At 40.1% G+C, this 21,473-nt stretch overlaps 1 protein-coding gene across 5 annotated transcripts in view; it reads right to left on the bottom strand.

Annotated features, from left to right (window-relative positions):
• Window positions 1-21,473, bottom strand: part of KCNMB2 (potassium calcium-activated channel subfamily M regulatory beta subunit 2) — a 225,851-nt gene that overhangs the window by 111,006 nt on the left and 93,372 nt on the right. The window contains exon 2 of one of the 5 annotated variants that reach the window (XM_074328166.1): window positions 4,667-4,733. The exons of the other annotated variants lie outside the window; for them this stretch is intronic. The gene's annotated coding sequence lies outside the window, so the exon portion shown is untranslated. The remainder of the gene's footprint in view (window positions 1-4,666; window positions 4,734-21,473) is intronic. 5 annotated transcript variants of the gene reach the window in all.

The following is a 21,473-nucleotide window of genomic DNA, read 5'->3' as shown; positions in this document are numbered from 1 at the left end:
CTCCTTTGCAGTCATTAGACCTCTGTTCTCAGTCTTACCTGATACCTAGGTGGAATTGGGCAGAGACAGCGTCCCTGGAGGAGCTGTTCAACAGTCAAGGTTCTGAAGGGGAGGAGTGTGAGAAGAAGGAGGGAGAATCTTCCAGATGGGTGAAAGATTTAAGAAAGAGATAATGAGGCAGATGAGTGATAAATGTTTGAGCAGTGTTTGATGAGCCTGGAAATCAGAATCAGTAGCAAATAGAAGCAGTTGGTAGGTGAAGGTTAAACTTAGGTTTAGGCTGTACTGTCCAATATAAGAGACATTAGTCACCTATGGCTATTTAACACTTGAAATGTAGCTCGTCTAAATTGAGATGTGTTGTAAGTATAAAATACCTACACTTGAATTTGAATACTTAGTATAAAAGGGAATGTAAAATATTTTATGAATAATATTTTATGGTTACATGTTAAAATGATAACATTTCAGATATATTAGGTTAAATAAAATAAATCATCAACATTAATTTCAGCTGTCCCTTTTTACTTTGCTTTAAAGTGGCTATTAGGAAATTTAAAATTACGTATATGGCTCACATTTGTGGCCTGCACTGTATTTCTATTGGACAGTGTTCATCTAGAGTTTGAACTTGAGGCGAATATTGCTTAGGAGATGCTGATGGAAAGATCTGAGTAGGTGAGTGATAAAATAAAAATTGTACTGGAGGATTGTGTTCTTGTGGCTTTTACAGCTCAGAAAAATTTGCAGGGGGAAGCCACAGGTCCTTTAGCTCTCTTAATCCTTACAACAATCTTGTATGTACGTATTTTTTCTTTTTCACAGATGAGAATATTGAGGTTTAGAATGGCTAAATAATTTCTCCTAAATTATCCAACCTAGTGAGAGAAGATTGGGGATTCAAACTCAGATCTTGGTGGTAAGTGTTGTCCTGTGAGGCAGCTGGGAACTCTGACTGTTAGAAGAGTCCAAATCTGGAGCTTCTACTGATTGACACAATCTTGTCCCACAGGACCATACAGTTGGCCTAAACATCTTTCACTGACAGCCCTTCAGAAACTTTAGGTATTCTTCAGAGGCATCTGGGACCTTTTTCTAAGAGATAGTCTAACAAAGTCTTCAGACTTTAAGTCTTCTTTCTTTTCTGGGACACTTTTTGCTGAGAGGATAGAGAGGCCAGAATTAGAGAACAAGTCACTGGCAAGGTGGTTAAAAGAAGAGTGAGCAAAACCACAAGAGTGTGGTGTACCTTCTGGATGCATAGACTAGATATATGTAAGTGTCTGCGGAGAACCCTACTGGGAGATATCAGAGAAGTGACCTCAGTCGCTTCAATAGACAAAAAGAGAAATTAGAAATTCCTGGTATTAGAATTGAGTTCTAATATTTTTGTTCAAGAAAAGGTAATATAAAGTAGTTTCGTTGTCTTTCCATTTTCCTGACTTTTCAATTCCCAAATGGTAACAAAACAAAACAAACCTCTTCAAAAATAAAGAAGGAAAAAAAAAAAAACGTTTGGATAAAGAACAGCCCAAGTGAATGACAGCCAGTCTCCAGATGGCCCAGCTAAGAGGGGAACAGGCTGTCAACACAGCTGGAGAACATGGGCAGTGCTGGGATAAGTGTGAGCCGAGCCAGACAGCCCTTAAAGAGACCTCTGAGGCCTCACTAGGCAGGTGCTGGCACTCAGATTTACGGAAAAGGCATAGCCCTTCCACCATCTCTAGCTCTCTTTAATCTTATCTCTCTCCCACAGGCTTTGCCTCCACTTTATTGGAATTAGAGAAGATGTGCAGATTCATTCCATAAGAAGGAGTGGGAGGCAGGAACAATTGGTTGCTAATTTGTGTGCCGAGGGGAATGCTTCAGGGCTCCTTGGGGTCTCCTTGGGGTGGATCCTATCTACCCTTCGGCCATCATGTGCCCAGGTAGGACTATACATCCTCCTGTAATCACTTGGGGGAGCAGGCCTGAAATAGGTCTTTAGGTGACATTTCTAAGAACAGAGCGTCTTGTGAATGGGGCATTTTAAGCTACCCTGTCTCAAATCCTTGTTGGAAAGAAATGAGGAAAATGTGCACCAAAAGAAAATGGTGGGTGCCCTGGAATGGTGAGGGCAAAGCGTGGTCTTTAGTGCTCTAGGGAGTTTTCAAATCCTATGTCTCTGTAGGTACTTGTCAGTCCATTTGTTCTGATTTTTAGTATTTATTTTAACTGACAGATGCAGAGGCAAAAGGGGGAAGAACAGGTGGGCGAGCACTTAGGTGTAACTTTCCTCTGTTTCCTGAAGTGTTCATGCGGACTCTCCTGTTAGTCCCTGAGACATCCTTTGAACATAATCTTCATTACCAGCTCTTTGTTTCTGCTTTTAAATCAGCATGTACTCAATAACCCCTCTGTAGAATTATATTTCCATGTGTCCACATACCTTAATAGACTGAAGGCTCAGAGAGGAAAACTTGGGTTTATGGACTAGCTACTGAACATCACACACTGTGCTAGGGATTTTAATACTCATTCACTCACTCCATTGACATAAGTCGAGCCCTTACTTAAGAATATTTCACACTGGTAATAAAAGTAGACATGCTAATGTAGCTTATGTCTTTTGGCAGAACCAATCAACAAATGAATCGATAAGTGAACAAAACAATTGCAGCTTATTGTTAAGTGTTAAGAAGGATACAAACAGGGTATTGTGATAGAGAATAATGGAAGGATCTATTTTAAAAAGGGGGTCAGGAAAGGTAGATAGTCTCATTTACAATAAGCCCTATTAGGTGATGAGAAAGTCACAATCATGCCAGCAACTGGGATACCTGCCAGCAGCAGGATGTTACATGTCCCTACATTATTCCATGATATGTTGGTCTTCTCTCTCCCACTCAAATAGAAGACAAAAAAAAAAAATTGTTTATCTTACTGCCCTTTCTCTTTTTTACATAGTCACATAAATTCCCAGTGTGGGGAGGTCTTCTGAGTCTTCATGTACTGATTACTCTCAGTATTGTGGCCACTGGAATATGTCAAAAATGAGGTGATCAGCCTTCACAATATGTTTCCCAAGACAACTCCATTTTCATCATCTATTCCCATCAGGCTGCCACATTGAATGGAGATAAATAAAACTAAGGTCTGTTCTAGTTTTCTTAAGTAGTATTGCCAGATTTGCCTCCCTTTTTGTGTAATTTCTTATAAACTCTGGTTCTCTCACTCACTTGTAGGCACTCACCCTGGGCTCTGGCAGAAGGAGAGTGTCTCGGGGAGAGACTGAGTTGTGTGGCTTCAGAGTGAGGATTGGAGGGGTAGTCACCATTGTTCCTGTGTAGAACCCTCCACAAATGCAACCAGCAGGCGGGTGTCATCTTTCCTTTGTTGAGCCCCCCAACCCCCCCACCCCTGACACATGGCCAAATCTAAATCTGCATTTGCCTGGTGAGCTCTGTTCACTTCACCCTGGTGATTCCCTGGAACCCTGCCCCACACAACTCGCCTTATGCCAGGAGTACTTTCTCAGCAAGCAGCCTGCCTCACCCACATTGTACTTTTCTTAGACAACTCTCAGGAGTCCACGGGCACCAGGAGGGTGGTGATTGGCCTTGGTGTACTCTGAGACTTTTGTTGAGTATTTCCAGACTCAGCACTGGCACCAAACCAGAATCTACATTAATCTGGTGAACACCACTCATCCCACCCTGGTGACTGCCTGAGATCCCTGCCTTACCAAACTCATGTACCTCACAAGGCTTTATCAGTGGCTGAGCCTTACAGGAGCTGGCAGGTAGCAGCAGGCCTCAGGGTGTCCTGGCTTTTTGAAGAGCTACCCCAAGGCTGGTACTGGTGGCAGCCATCCTTAGTTCATAGCGTGGCTTCTCCCACATGCCTCCAGGACTAGCACAGGCAGTGATCAACTGCAAATCACTATGTAGCTTCTATCAGTTAGTCCCCAGCTGGTCACAGGCAGTGACTGACCTGGACCTACACTGGAGCCCCAAAACAAACACACCTGGAGGTTGGCTTCAGACCACAGCAGAGCCCCACAAGTGGTACACCAAAAGGGTGGTCTCAACAGCCACTAGAGCCCACTGGGGTGAATTCCACTCCATGAGGTAAGCCCCTTCACAGTAGTCCATAAGCTGTGGAAATGGCCAAACTCCACAGCCAATCAGCCTGAGAGTCAGTACCACCCACAGACATGCCAACAGCAATCAAGGCTCAACTATAACAGAAGGGCACACACAACCCACACAAGGGACATTCTTGGAGCACTTGATGCAGATAACCAGGGAGACTCTGCCACTGGGCCCCAAAGGGTACTTACTACCTAAGGCCATCCTGCGAAGACTGGGACATGTAGCAGATCTATCTCATACACAGAAGCAAACACAGAGAGGGAGCAAAAATGAAGAAACAGCTTTCCATTTGGAAAGGCTTTCCAAATGAAAGAACAGGAGAACACTCCAGAAAAAAAAACTAAATGAAATGGAGGCAAGCAGCCTACCAGAGATAGAGTTCAAAACAATGGTTATAAGGATGCTCACGAAACTTAGTGAGAACTTCAACAGAGAGCTAGCAAGCATAAAAAGGACACAGAATCCATAAAAAAGAACGAGTCAGAAATGAAGAATATAATAACTGAAATGAAAAAAGCACTAGAAGGACTCACCAGCAGACTAGATGAAGCAGAGGATTGAATCAGCGATTTGGAAGATAAGGTAGCAGAAAACACCCAACTGGAACAGCAAAAAGGAAAAAAAAAAGAATTTTAAAAAATGAGGACAGTTTAAGGGACCTCTGGGACAACATCAAGCATAACAACATTTGCATCATAGGAATACCAGAAAAAGAAGAGAGAAAACAAGGGATTGAGAGCCTGTTTGAAAAAATAATGACTGCAAACTTTCCTAACCTGGTGAAGAAAACAGACATACAAGCCCAGAAAGTGCGGAGAGTCTCAAACAAGATGAACCCAAACAATCCCACACCAAGACACATTATAATTAAAATGGCAAAGGTTAAAGACAAAGAGAGAGTCCTAAAAGCAGCAAGAGAAAAGTAAATAGTTCCTTACAGGGAGCTCCCATAAGATTGTCAGCTGATTTCTCAACAGAAACTTTGCAGACAAGAAGGGATTGGCACGAAAAGCAAGGACCTACAACCAAGAGTACTGTACCAAGCAAGGCTATCATTTAAAATTGTAGGAGAGATAAATAGCTTCCCAGACAAGAAAAAGCTAAAGAAGATAATCATAGCAAACCAGTATTACAAGAAATGTTAAAGGGACTTCTTTAAGAAAAAGAAGAAGAAGAAGGAGAAGGAGAAGAAGGAGGAGAAGAAGGAGAAGAAGGAGAAGAAGAAAGAGGAGGGAAAAACATAAAGATGAATAATAAAATGGTAATAACTATGTATCTATCAATAATCACTTTAAATGTAAATGGATTAAATGCTCCTATTGAAAGATATAGGGTAGCTGAATGGATAAGAAAATAAGACCCGTATATATGCTGTTTACAAGAGACCCACTTCAGACTGAAAGGCATGCACAGACTGAAAGTAAAGGGATGGAAAAAGATATTTCAGTGAATGGAAACAAACAAACAAAAAACTGGGGTAGCAATACTTATATCAGACAAAATAGACTTTAACAAACAGGAACATTACATAATGATAAAAGGATCAACACAACAAGAGGATATAATCCTTGTAAATATCTTTGCACCCAACATAGGAGCACCTAAGTGAAGCAAATATTGACAAACATAAAGGGAGAGATGAGCAGTTACACAGTCATAGAAGGGAACTTTAACACTCCATTGACACCAATGATCTACCAGACAGAAAATAAACAAGGAAATAGCAATCTTAAATGACAGACTAGGCCAGATGGATTTAATTTCTATTTTTAGAGCATTTTTTACCCCAAAGCAGCAGAATATACATTTATTTTCTTTTTCAAGTGCACATGAAACATTTTTCCAAGATAGAGCACATGTTAGGGCAGAAAATAAGTCTCAATAAAATTTAAGAAAGTTGAAATCATATCAAGCATCTTCTCTGACCACAATGGTATTAAACTAGAATCAATTACAAAAAAAAAATAATTGAAAAACACACTAACACGTGGAGACTAAATAACATGCTACTAAATAATGAATGGGTAAAAAATGAGATCAAGGAAGAAATCAAAAGATACCTTGAGACAAATGAAAATGAAAACACAATGACACAAAAATCTATGGGACACAGCAGAAGCAGTCCTAAGAGGGAGATTCATAGCAATATAATCCTACCTCAAGAAAAAAGAAAAAACTCAAATAAACAATCTAACCTTACAATTAAAGGAACTAGAAAAAGAACAGCAAACAAAGCCCAAAGTGAGTAGAGGAAGGAAATAAACAAAATAGTCTAATATGTGTGTATATATATATATATATATATATATATATATATATGATCAATTTAACCAAAAAAGAGCTGGTTCTTTGAAATGATAACCAATACTGATAAACCTATAACTAGACTAATCAAGAATAAAAGAAAGAGTATCCAAATAAATAAAATCAGAAATGAAAGCGGAGACGTGACAATGGACACCACAGAAATAAAAAGGATTATGAGAAAATATTACACCATATACAAGAATAAACTCAAAATGGATTAAAGACTTAAATGTAAGACCTGAAACCATAAAACTTCCAGAAGAAAACATTGGCAGTAAACCCTCTGACGTTGATCCTAGGGGTATTTTTTTTGATCCATCTGCTTGGGCAAGGGAAACAAAAGAAAAACCAAAAAACAAAAAACAAATGGTACTACATCAAACTAAAAAGTTTTTGCACAGAAAAGGAAACCATCAACAAACAAAAAGACAGCCTACTGAATGTAGAAAATATTTACCAGTGATACATCTGATAAGGGGTTAACATCCAAAATTAATAAAGAACTCATATAACTCAACACCAAAAAACCCCCAAACGATCCAATTAAAAAATGGGCAGAGGACCTGAATAGACATTTTTCCAAAGAGGACATGCAGATGGCCAGTAGACATATGAAAAGAAGCTCAACGTCACTAATCAGAGAAATGCAAATTAAAGCCACAGTGAGATATCACCTCATACCTGTCAAAATGGTTATCATTAATAAATCAACAAACAATAAGTGTTGGAGAGGATGTGGAGAAAAGGGAACCCTCATGCACTGTTGGTGGGATTGCAAATTGGTACAGCCTCTAAGGTTGAAAATAGAACTACCTTATGACCCAGCAATTCCACTTCTGGGTATTTATCTGAAGAAATCCAAAGCACTAATTAGAAAAAATATATGCACCCTAATGTTCATTGCAGCACTATTTACAATAACCAAGATATGGAAGCAGCCTAAATGCCCATCAATAGACAATTGACTAAAGAGGATATGGTACACATATACAACGGAATATTACTCAACCATAAAAGAGAATGAAATCTCACCTTTTGCGACAACATGGATGGACCTAGAGGGTATTATGCTTAATGAAATAATTCAGACTGAGAAAGACAAATACTTTATGATCTTACTTATATATGTAATCTAAGGAACAAAATAAATGAACAAACAAAACAGAAACATACTCATAGATGCAGAGAACAAACTGATGATTGCCAGAATGGAGGTGGGTTGGGGAGCTGGGTGAAAGAGGTGAAGGTATTGAAAAATGCAGGTTGGTAGTTATGGAATAGCCATGAGGGGTACAGCGCAGAGAATATAGTCAATGATGTTGCAACAGTTATATATGATGCCAGATGGGTACTAGACTAATTGGGGAATCACTGCATAAATTATATAAATGTCTAACCACTATGCTATATACCTGAAACTAATACAAAATAATATCGAATGTCAACTGTAACTGAAAAACATAATTTAAAAACAAAACAAAACAACTGTAGTTCTCTCTACATGGCTGGTGTACAGACTATAGACCACAAGTGTCAGGAGAAGGCTGGGCGATGAAGCACAGAGCTGCTGGTGGGAAGAGAAAACAGGGAGGCCAAGGCCAGGGGAAAGGAGAGGGGACTGTTGTGCTTCGTCTGGGCCAACACAGAGGGCTGCCCACGAAGAGAGAAGGCCACGTTGTGACCTGGCTTCCTGCAGGTCCAGGCTTTCTGCATGTGAGCCCTTTCTCATGCTGTCTTGTGTCTTTCCTGCCCATTGTCCTCATTCCTCTGATTTCTTCTGTTGTTCAAAGTCTAAAATTATCCTTTGTGTACATGTTCTTCTTATGGCTTCCAGTGTTTTTCACAGGAAAGGCGGTATCATTTATAAAATTATAAATAAATGGAGCGTAGAGTGAAATCTCGGCTCCAGAGGTCCTCTGTGAATTGATGTCAGCATGAGAGTTTGATTTTCCACTCCCAGAGTTGTGGCAACTGTTTTCGTTTAATTTGGTTTTACTCAGATTAATGGGAGCAAAGGTTATGTCAGGGAGAAATAAACATTAGGCTAAAGAAGCCTTCTCTTTCTTCTCTGACAGGTTGAGTCCTTCTCTCCTTTGCCGTGGTGACAGGGCATTTGGCTTTGGCTCTGCCTGTTAGAAGGCCCGAGGCTGTGGCCCATGGGTAGCCACTTACCTTCTCTGAATCTCCATTTCATCATGTGATGGGGGTTGGTGGCGGGGTGGGGGGCGGGGGTGAGGGAGTTCCTTTAGCTCTCTTGGGAGGATTCAGTAAGGTAACACACCTGGAAGTGTTTTGTAACCTGGAAAACGCTAAACAAATGGGAGATATTATCTTTCCCTGGCATGGAAAGGTCAGGAATAAGTGGGTGTCGGGCAAAACATGAGAAAATTGCTTGGAGTGTAAGCATATGGACTCTGACCTAGGATCTGTGTGTCAGGCCTGAGGGACTCCATGAGGACACTGGCTGTGAGAGGTTACTATACTACCAAGTGGGTTATGTTACAGCCAGGTGAGTTATGTTCCACCTCTTTATGGGTTGTTGTTACTTGGGTGCCACTGGAAAACTTGGAGCTTAGAGTGGGAGCGTTGATGAGATCTGGGGGCGGGGCTGAGTTGTCTCTTCAGGAGGAGGGAGGTGGTGCAATTAAACCCAGTGTGCCAGGACCCCCCTTTTGCAGAGGAAATAAGGTGAGCTTGGGGAGAATGGTGGAGGCTGGAGGAGGAAAATGGAGGATGAGGAGGATGTGAAGGCAGAATTTGGCTGTTAGGGAGAAAAGAGGAAAATGCAGGAGGCCTCCTGTCTGTCACGGCTTGCACTATTGCTCTGTGTGTGTATGTCTGTGTCTCCATGTATCTGTGCGTGTGTCCATCTCTCTGTCTACCAAAAATTGGTCTGCAGCCCTAAGCCTGGTATGAAGCCCTTGTCATTTGTGCCCACCAAGCTAGTCTTGTCATTCATACCACTGAGTGTGTCTAGGCTGTTAGGCTGGATTGGTACCCTAGGTGGCCTCCAGTTCCTTACTGGCACATGAGCCCTGCTGTAATGCCAGCCTACTTACCTGAATCTGCCCAAGTGGTTTTTCTAAACCCCTGCTATAGCCTAGCCTAGGAGCATTGACTTGGGTCTGGAATCAAAGAGACCTGAGTTTGAATATCGACCCCATCTGTACTATAGCTGGGTGAGTAGGCAGCGGAGTAACCTTTCTGAGCGTTGTCTTTAGAATGGAGATAAGTGTTTTGAGCAATGATGAGCTAATGCATGCAAACTACCTAATGGACCTGACACATAATATGTGGTTAATAAATAGTCGATATTACAATTATTTATGGTTATTCCACATGGAGAGTCTCCTGAGAATGAGTATGCTGTTACCTGCTTGACAGGAGGCCATAGACCACTCCATTCACTGGATCTGGAAGCTTAGATATCAGCCCTCATTTTGTAATGATTCTGTGCACTGTAATTTATCTCCTGGCCTCTAATAGTCACGGTCTGCTGAAAACTGAGTCTGTTCTCTCGTCCCCAGAAGGGGTCTACAGCAGAGCAGATAGTTTCACTTTTAGATATGCTTTTCCAAGAAACTGTGGGAATACTGATCAAAGATTTCCTCTATTTATGAAAGCAAACACTTTTTTTTAATACCTAAGGAAAAAGTGCTCAGATGCTAACTTGTAGTCTTGTCCTGAGTCTACCCTGAGCAGGTGTGTCAGAAGTTCTGACATCTACAGAAATCAACCCTTTTGGAAAACTGGCAGTTTATCCTTCTAACCTTAATTTCACCTTGGTCTCTTTGGAGTGTCCTCAGAAATGCTGTAGCTCAGTACCTCATTTGATTCCACTTAGAGGAATAAACTCCATTATTTTAAACCTCATCAGGTTCTAGCAGTCTTGGCTGATGTTTACTACTCAGTAATTTAAATATACCAGGCTTTTCTCCAACACTTATTAAAAGGTTCATTAGGCTTTGAAATACTAATTGCGTTTATAATAGGACATGCTGATGAGTGAATTAAAAATGAATCAGACTTATGTTTAAAATAAAATTAACCTCCATTCATCATTTAGTAAATATTTGCTGAATACCTACCTACCATGTCCCAAACCCATGGTGCTGAGGACTCAGAACAATACAAATTTCTGCCCTCATGGAGCTTCCTGTCTGTTGTAACAATTAGCAAAGGCAATGCATAAATCATGTGTTATATTGGAAGATAATAAGTGTTCTAGGGAAGCATTTGATGGAAAGTAGGATAGGAAGTACAGGAGTTGCAATTATAATTATGGAAGTCAAAGAGTCTCGCTGAAAACATGAGAGCCACATGGAATTCGGAAAAGGGGGTTCTTGGCAAAGAGAGCAGCAAGTGAAAAGGCCCCCCCCCCATCCTTTTGATTGACCAGAAAACTACCGTGGATCATCAATTTCACCTTCTGTCTGTGTTCTGTATTTTCTCCCTAAGCTCAGAGCTGGCTGCTCTGAGACACTGAGGGCTGAGATCATGAGTCTAGATTGCTCATTTTCTCTGCCTAGCAGATGGGAGCACCTGTCACATATGGGCAGTGGTGGTGTATTCAGACCCTCTTTCTCATTCTAAATGCCACAAGGTGGCACAATTAAGGGAGAGTCAAAACATCTTCTGTCAACCCTCAAAGCAATTGAAAAGTAGCTCTTGTATTTCAGTTTGGAATTTTAGTGGAATTACCCTGAATTGGACACTTTAATCACAAGAAAGTTTTCTTTCAATGTACCTAGAAATTTTGGGGAAACAACATAAGCATTTTGACTCTAGATCTCTACAGGTTCAAACCAATATCTACCAAGTACTCTATTTCCTTGTAACCTATGTCCGTATGTGTGTGTGTGTGTGTATATGTTGGGGGGGTGACTTTAGGAGTCAGTTGTTTTAATGCAGGCATCAGATTGAATCTGAAACTGCTTTCTATTCCAGAGGCAATTCCACTGTTACCTGTCACTTGCTCCAATCTTGCTTCTACACATAGGTCTCTGAAGAGGAGGAAGCAATGTTTTTTGTGCACATCCCTAGAGCTCTCTAGGTAGAAAAACATCTGAAGAGTGAGTCAGAAGACCTAGACTTTAGCCATGGAGCCGTTATCAACAAGTGGGTGACCTTGGGCAAATCCAATTGCCTCCCCAAGACTCAGCTTCCTGTTTAGCAGAATTTGTGAATTAGCTGCTTTATAGTGGAAGCACAACAGCAGAGTGGTTAAAACTTTTGGCTAGGAATCAGATGATGTGGTTCAACTCTTGGATTCAAAACTAAAGAACTTTATGACTTTGGTCCTCAATTTTATCACTTATGAAATGGGGATAATTGTACCTAATTTGTAAGGAGTGAGGCCTTCCGTTGTTCAACCTTCCCCTGTTCTTTAGATAGGTTTATTCAGCTAATTTTAAATCTACCTAACATTAATACAACAAAGACCTTAAAACATTGGCATGTAGCACAAAAAATGTTAGTTGTTGTTGTTATTATTATACCTCTAAGAAATCTTCCAGTTACTTATTATTATCCCCTACTCCCTTCTAGTTCTTTGATTGTAATGACTGGTGTTGATATCTCAAGTGGGTAGAGCCCAGGAATGCTGCTAGACATCCTACAATACACAGGACAGCTCTCTCCCATCAACCCAGAATTACCCTGCCCTTGAGTATTGCTATGGGGTAGTTAAAGGCTGCTTTGAGAATCTGTTGGAGATGCATTTTTTTTTCTTTGCCAAATCAATATATACTAACAGTGGTGCTGCTTTTGGCTCCACCTGTGTGGGGATATAGGAAGATGGTAATTCCCATTTTATGTCCTTACCTTTCCAGAGGGAACGTTCAACTTCCATTCCTCTCCCTCAAATTAATAATTATTTTTTCTAGTTTAGAAGAAATCAGCAAAAACCCATCTGACCCCCTACAAATAACACTTTCTTTGCTGTATCTACATCTGTTCTTTTCCCCTATCTCTGTGGTTTACTGCCTTTTTATACTTCCCCCTCTGCTTAGGACATCACCTCCCTTTATCACTCATCTTCTTGACCTTCGGTAGCTATTAAAATCCTATACTCATCCTTTAAGTAAGAAAGAACTCAATTGTGACCCCCTCCATGATGCTTTTCCACATCATCATAGTGTTTCCTTTTTATGTCTGACTCCCAGAGCCCTGTGATTTTACATCTTATGACATATCTTCTATGCTGCCTTATATTGTAGGTGTTGATATTCCTGCATAATCCTCCTAAATAATAAGTCCTTTGAAGGCAAGAGTCATCTCAAATTCATCTTTGAATTCTGTGTAGAATATAGCCCAATGTGTTCCACACAGTGAGGGCTCAACCAACATATGTTGAATTACATTATTGTCCCTGTGACTGAACTTCACCCCCTCATGGTCACTGCAGTCGCCCAGGACGTCCCTCGGACAGCACTAGGATTCCTGTTTTAATGTTCCTCGTTATTACCTTCACAGCCTCTGCACTCTTCCCCCTCCTGTCCTCCCCTCCTCTCCTTTTGTTGAAGGTTAATTATTTTCATTGACAAAATCTGCTGCAATACACTTCACTTGTCTCTTCTGTTAACGTGCAAGCTATTTCAGGAACACAACAAAAGGCGGCAGCTACTATTTATAGAATAAGAATCGATATGAATTCCCCTGTGGGTCACGTGCCCATCCATCTTCATTTGTGTTCAAAAGAGGTATTTCCTACGAGCCTGTGCGATTTCATTTTTTCCTGTCACACCACCCACCCTATTCATCACACCAATGGTTGAGAATTTTCATTTTATTTTTGCCTTGGCTTTAATTTTCTATTTCATTTGGATTCCTTCCCTAGTCCTCTTTTCTGCTCATAAGAAGCTGAAGAGAGAGAAAAAAATCTCACTCAACTACGTAAATGTCTTTTTATGAATTGTATCTCTCGAGATGAGCGCTTTGTTATTGAAGGAAAAATGAACCTTCTCTGATTCAGTAATGTTAATGTGCTGGCTTATAGAGTCTTAAGCATTTTTTTAACATGGTAATATATAAACCATTTAATGTTATAAATGGGAGAACAGAAGACATGGACAATCACAGTGAATTACTAAAGTAATAATAGCTTTACTATTAGTGCTGATGAATTGAATTAAATTTGGGTCAGCTCACAAGTATGCAATGTCTACACATATCTATGTAGGAATTGTGATTCAAACACACACACTGTAGCAATGCCATTAGATCAATGGGCAGATTCATAACTTCTGGACCTTATGAGTAATGAGATTCATTACTTCAGGTCTTTAAAGAACTTCTGAACAAAGCCCCCTGATACTTCTCCTTTCCTACCCCCATATAACCATGCTTCTGCCAGGTTATAATTTTAAAGATAACCACACATCTTGTTGTTTATTAAAAACATCTGTAGATTTGCCCTTGTGTACAGCATGAGATCCAAAACTCTTTAGTGTAGCAGAAAAGGCCCTTTAACTCCAACCATATACATCTTTTGACCTTATCTCCTGCTCCTGTATTCAATACACATTTTACTTCAGCCACCGCAAGCTTTTTTCTCTTCCCTGAAGACACTGTGGACCGTTCAAAGCCTTTGATCCTTTGAACAACAACTTCCCATTTCCCAGAATGCGCTGCTTGTCCCCATGCCCTCATCTCCTGTTGACATGCCCCCATACCACCTTCCATGAAGTGATAAATGTAAAAACGACTAGCAGAGGGCTTGGTGCAGAACAAGGGCTCAGTAAACAGCTGTTCAGTGAAGGAACAGACACTGAGTTTGCAAATTCAAAAGATCTTTGTCTTGTGAATGGGTTATGTTATAAGCTTATAAGTCAATTGAACACAGCATAACTGGTAGCAGAGGCCTGGGATGGTCAAGGTTCTGGTGGAGGTTTGTATTAATTTGCCAGGGCTGCCATAATAAAATACTGCAGACTGGGTGGCTTAAACAATTGTGAGAAATTTATTTTTTCACAATTCTGGAAGCTAGACGTCCAAAATCAAGGTGTCAGCAGGGTGGCTTCTTCTAAGGTCTCTCTCCTTGGCTTGTAGATGGCTGTCTTCCACTTGTGTCTTTAAAGGGTATTATTCCCTTTGTGTGTGTCTGTGTCCTAATTTCCCTTATTATCAGGATACCAGTCAGAATGGATTAGGACCTACCCGAATGACCTCATTTTAACTTAATTATCACTTTAAAGATCCTGTCTCCACATACATTCACATTCTGAGGTACTGGGGGTTAAAATTTCAGCATATGAATTTTAGGGAGGGCACAGTTCAGTCCATGACAGACTGGTAATGAGGACAGCAATGTGACATCAGACAGGGACCCCTGAAAGGAAGGGATTATGCATTGCCTCAGCATTCGTCACAGTGTCTTATTCATGAAGGGCATTTCATACATTTTTAGAATTAAGTGACAGGCTCCACTTAGATGTGAAGTAAGATTCTGATTATGTCCTTTCAACACATAACCTTTCCCTCTCAGCCTTTTTTTACATATGTGATTTTATCAGCATTTTGTTGACATTCTCATTCAAATAATAGTTGAAAACACTGACCATAATCTAGGATTGCAGCCTTCCCTTGTGCAACCCTCCTACGAGTTGAACAATGAGCCATGATTTTTTTGGTAGGTTTATTTAGCTAATTTTAAATCCACCTAACTGTATGGCCGTGTAGGCCATACCGCTCCACAAAGATATTTTGTTTACATGTTTATTTCACCAAGGGTCTTCACACAATTTTTATTTATTTGTTTATTGCCAAACTGATTCCTAAAAAGGATTTGAGATGGCTCTTAAAATGTAGACAAAGTATATCTCTAGCATCCTCTTCTTTTATCTCTTTCATGACCATATTGCAAATGCAAGCCCTGCTGATTTGGCTTGTCTGATTTGTTCTCAGTGAACCATGCTGGCGTGTAGTGATTGCCATTCTCTACTGTTCACAAACCATGCTTTTAAGTAAACTTTCTGAAACATTATAATAACATCTATTTCTCTGGTCTACAGCTCCCCAATGACATATGGATATCTAATACACTGAATAGACAAGTAGTAGAGATCTACACAGCTGCTCTGTGGTCTAGTAGGATTGACTGGATTCATACTGGACAGGCTTAATGGGGAATATTGTCTTCAGGCAACTACTCTATAGTATTTGTACTGATGGAAAGATGCTAAGAAAAGCTCAGATCTGAGACATATGATTTCTATGGTCTCAGTATCTCCATTTATTATTCTCCTGACTTTATATTACATATTTATTTATTCATATATTTGTGTGTACTCTCACTCTAGAAGACAAACTCCCAGAGGGCAAGAAATTTCCCTGTCTTATTTGTTGCTCTATTGGTAGCAACTGGATATGTTCCTGATATTAAGCAAGTCTCTTAGATACTTTGAAGCTAAATTGCTCATATGTCAAATGATAATACCAATATTTGTTCTTCCTAACCTCAAGGTCATTTAAGAACATCTAATGAGACATAAATGTAATTTATGAACTATACAGTGTCTTGTAAAGATAAGTTAAGCAGATATACAGGTATATGGTTTTGAATGTCAGGAAACAAGATAAAGAGACACGGTATAATAAGTATAATAAAGAGCTTTAATGTCACCTAAGGAGTTCAGAATTGATGGAGTGCAAATCAAATCTTTAAAGAAGTCAGTTAATTTTCTGGGTTGCTCACAACTCAGCTGTTTTTGTGTGTGTGTGTGTGTGTTTTAAACTAATTTGATTAGAGAAACCTAAAATAAAATAGCTATCGCTATATTTGAAAGCATAAATTGTTGAATTTACTAGTGGCACATGAACCCCTCTTCCCTTGTTAATAAACTCTTTCAAAGGTGTGACTTCCCTCTCAGAAGAATTTTTTCTAAGAGAAATACTCTTTGGTGAAATCTAAAAGGTTGCTGAGAATTCCTTGAAGCTCTTTATTTAAATAATCACACGAAAAGATCCCTCTTAAACTCCTCTGTCAGCAAACAAATGCCACAAAACAAAATGAATTTTACACCTTTTGGGAGTCTATTAATTTGCTTTCAGTGGCATTAAATAATGGACACCCATATAGCAAGGTCACAGTTTTATTTAATATCAAACAGCTACCCTTTTTCATATATGATGTACAAAGCACATTCCTTGCTCAGGGCAAAATGTTTTATTAAAATTATTTCCTTTTTTTTTCCTATAGATTGTCTTCTGTGACAATAAAGATTGTCTACATGACATATCTCTTTAGGACATGCATTGTGTAATTATACTAATAGAGCTTAATCTAATGCTACATTAATTTTCTTCTATTATTTTCTCTAAGAAGGATGCCACCACTATTGTTTACACAACAGTGAAATTTCTCTTCCTCCCTCCCTTCCTTCCTTTTATTTTACTGCGGGAGATTTATATTAAGGACAGTAGAGGAAATAAATCTCAGGGTATGGGGAAGGCCTTTCTCAATCTTTGGGTACAAAGGATCCCTGATAGTTACAGAGCAAACAACAAATCTTTATAGTCCACTTCTCCGCCCCCACCAGCATGATTCTATTACCCAGCCATTCTTGACGAAAGGGAAAAACATATCCTGTAGAAAATAGGGGTGTATGGCCAGGTTGTTCAACTTCGGAACCATCCCCTTTGTCAGTTGGACTTGGGTTTTTATAGCCTTTCACCCAGACTAATGTAATTGATCCATCTCCCACTTGTCTCTGTTCATTCTAATTCACTTCACCTGATATTGCCTGAGAGCGCGTCCTAAAATGCCAACTTGATCACATTATCTATTTTCTTCCCCCATCAGACTTCCCCAACTACTTAGTGGCATATGACACACTCCATATCCTGTGTCCACAGTGGCTTTCCAACCTGACCTTCTTCCCGCATTCCTAGCATCCCAGATACCCATAGGGAAAGGCCAAATGCATTTTCACTCTGAAAGTCCTATATTGAGAGTTACAGTGTTATACAAAGGGAGGCAATAGTGTTATCTTTTAATACACTGATGCCACTTTTGGTATCAGCTAGGTCCCTAGAGAATAATTATGTAAAGTTATATCTTTCTAATAATATTAATGACTTAAAGAATGAAAAGTAATCTGCCTTAATTTGTCCTGTTGAGACAGGTTAGTCAATATGTTGTTAGGTAGACAGGAAGGTCCCTGGTAAAATAAACAAAAGGCAGCCATATCCTAAAACTCCAGTTTCTGAAGTAACATTCACTCCAGGACAAAACATAAAGGTGCCTTGAGGTTAATAAATTATCTCATAAATCCCTTTTGGCTGGACAAATGGAGCAGATCTGATAGATAGGGATGGGTTATTTTGTTAATCCCTTCAGGATGGACAAACAGAACAAACCGGACAGACAACTTCCATTAGAAAGCGCCAGGTCCCTTATCCAAGCAGGCGAGGGAAGAATAAAAATAAGAGCTTTTGCCTCAGTCACAGGCCACCCCAGATGGGACCCCCGCCCGCTCGGGAGCTGTAACCCTTTATTGTTAATAAACTGTCCTGTTTTGCAACTCCTCGCCTCTCCTTGGTCCCTGCTTCCATTCTTTGGTTTCACGAGACACGATCCGGCACTCACAGAAATTTCCTACATCACTGTGTTAAATTTACAGTGAAGTTCATGGTAATTCTAAGTCAGAAATAAATCATTTGGAGATGAGATTAACAATATCTTCAATGTTTCAGGACGTGGCAGCTTAAGAATTAAAAGAGAAACAGACATCATCTAGAAAATACTAAGGGGAATTTTCTTGAAGGCAAGTGTGATGGGATGGTTAAGAGCATAGGACCTGAATTTACAATGTCTTAAGTTCACACATGGAACACTCATTCATATACTGGGTAAGATAGCTTATTACAGTAATGACTCTCAGAGAATCATGCCTCTTGTATGCATACCCTTGTTGAATTCTCTCCCATGTTGATTCTCAGCTTGGGACATTAGCATGTGACATAAACAGAGGCCTAATAAGTGCTTATTCACTGAAGCTTTCCTTTTGTTGCTGCTAACTGGGAACCCTTTTGTCCCCAAGGGGAGACATTTGGGCTAGCCTTTTTGAAGATGAGAGACCACATGGAGAGAGAGGCTTTGCTGATCCAGCCCTCCTAGATACATAAGTAAGCCCAGCCAACACCACAGGGAGCAGAGATAAACCATCCCAGCTGGGTCCAGCCCAAATTGCTGACCCCCGCCCCCCAAACTGGGAACACATAAATGATTAATGTTTTTTTAAGACACTATATTTTGGGGTGGTTTTGTACACAGCAATAGCTACCTGATACACTGAAAGACCAAGTTGCTTAACTTCTCTTGGACCTGTTTTGTCATTTCTAAATGGGGCTCATTTCAGTAACTTAGCGGTGCTGTGAAGATTAAATGAGATAAATTTGTTCAGAGATTTTAGCACAATAAGTAATCAATAAATGTTATGATAATATTGTATTTTGTATCAGTAACTATTATAATAATTAAAAGGTCACTAAAATTTGGAGTGAAATAATACAATGTTTTCGTATTTCTTATTTGATATTATTATATACATTTTATATATGAACAAATAGAAATTAAATGATACACTTGACAAGCAAATGTTTTCCAAGTTTGGCCTCTTTGCATTATATACCAGGCAATAAAGTTGTGGTTATAATTTTTTGGTAAAATACCACAGAAAATGTACAGGACCTTATGGTGTGCATTTTGTATATGGCCCTCATTCCTGCACATAGTTTGTAGCATTCAATAATCAACATCATTATTTCATTTTTTTACGCTGTATTTTATGTGTATATCTAAGTCACTGAAAATCCTTTTGAACATTTTTGAAGAGGCATTAGAAAGAACACTGAATATAAAAATACATAACATACTACCTAAATAATGACATGGCCCTTTGAAAAGTTTATGATGCCAGATAAAGTTGAGTAAAGGGCAGTATGTGAAGGGAACAGTTTGGTAAAAGGTATCCTATTTTTAAGATTATCTCTGAGAATGGAAATTCATTTCTGTGACTATGTAATACTGTCAATCCTTTAGAATAAAAACACTTGTGCTCATAATTAGGGAGGCGATATTTATTCACATTCAGAGTCAATGGCTCTGAAATATTCTGTGTAGCCTTGGTTGTATTTCTGAGATGAATATCAATAACAGATTATTTAATTTCTAGCTTAAGCTCAATGCCATCAGTTATTGTCTTGATTTAATTTCTCTGCACTTTGGTTTCCTCACACGTGAAAGGAGATAATTGCGCCACCCTGCCACATCGTGACAATTACCCATCAAGTATGTGTGATGCCTGGAATAGTACTTGGACTATAGCTGTGCAGTGAGTTGAAGACTAAGAGAGCAGAGCTTCCCAACATTTAATGTACATCTGAATGACCTGGGGGTCTTCCAAAAAGTCAGGTTATGATCGAATAGATTTGGGGTGAGATCCGAGGTTCAGCATTTCCAACAAGCTCCCAGATGATGTTGGTGCTTATGGTCCACAGACCATACTTTGAGTAACAAGCCTAGAGAACGGGCTGGCAAATTACGGCCCATAGGCCAAATCCAGCCAGCTGCCTGTTTTTGTCAATGAAATTTTACTGGAACACAACCACTCTCATTGGTCTATGTATCATCTATGTCTGCTTGTACAGTATAGTGACACAGTAGAGTGGTTACAACAAAGGCTGTATGGCCCACAAAGTCTAAAATATTAGTGTCCGACTCTTTACAGAAAAAGATTGTCAACCCCTGACATAAAGCACTGTGAGTTCATAACGCATTGAGGGAGCAATGTAATGCTGTTAGAGGAAGATGGAAGGATCTGTCTGAGGAATCAGGGTATTATAATTGATCTCATGGGGACCTCAGTGTTAGGAGCGCAACATGCTGCAAATGGGTAGGACTTGATCTGTGAGTGACAGACACTGTTTATAAGATGCAACAGGGCCTGATGACAAGTGAGCAGGCGTTGGAATCTTGGCCCTGCCTGTTCTACCTCTGAGACTCAGTTTGCTCATCTGTAAAATGGGATTCATCAAACCAGCTCAAGGGTTCTATTAGAAAATTAATGATTTCACATGATATTTGACATTTAAGCTGCTACAGAGTAGATTATAACTGTACTATGGTCTATGTGTCTACCCAGAATTCATATGTTGAAACCTAACCCCTAAAATGATGATATTAGGAGGTGGGGCCTTTGGGAGGTGCTTAGGTTATGAGGGCTCTGTTCTCGTGATTGGGATTGGTTCTCTTATAAAAGAGGTTCCAGGGGCCAGTCTGGTGGCTCAGGCGGTTGGAGCTCCATATTCCTTACTCCAAAGGCTGCCGGTTCAATTCCCACATGGGCCAGTGGGCTCTCAACCATAAGGTTGCCAGTTCAATTCCTCGAGTCCCGCAAGAGATGGTGGGCTCCACACTGTGCAACTAAGATTGAACACTGCACCTTGAGCTGAGCTGCTGAGCTCCTGGATGGCTCAGTTGGTTGGAGCACATCCTCTCCACCACAAGGTTGCCGGTTCGACTCCTGTAAGGGATGGTGGGCTGTGCCCCCTGCAACTAGCAACGGCAACTGGACCTGGAGCTGAGTTGCACCCTCCACTACTAAGATTGAAAGGACAACAACTTGACTTGGATAAAAGTCCTGGAAGTACACAGTGTTCCCCAATAAAGTCCTGTTCCCCTTCCCCAATAAAATCTTAAAAAAAAAAAAAAAAAGTCTCCAAAGAGCTCCTTAGTCCCTAGTCCCTTCTGCCGTGTGAGGACCATGTAAGGACACAAAAAGAAGTCTGTAACCAGGAAGAGGGCCCTCACCCGAGCATGCTGGGACCCTGATCTCAGACTTCCAGCATCCAGAACTATGAGAAATAACTTTCTGTTATTTATAAGCTACTGAGTCTGTGGTATTATGTCATAGCAGACCAAATGGACTAAGACAAACTTACTATTGCATTGGCTAAGAAGAGAGAGCCTTGTCAGCTGAGAAACATGGCTGCTAGAAGAATATCTAAGCTTTTGTGATGCTCAGAGTCAAG

Source organism: Rhinolophus sinicus, linkage group LG01 (genome assembly GCF_036562045.2).
Source record: "Rhinolophus sinicus isolate RSC01 linkage group LG01, ASM3656204v1, whole genome shotgun sequence".
Taxonomy (NCBI): Eukaryota; Metazoa; Chordata; class Mammalia; order Chiroptera; family Rhinolophidae; genus Rhinolophus; species Rhinolophus sinicus.
This window is presented reverse-complemented; position numbering and strand designations above follow the sequence as displayed.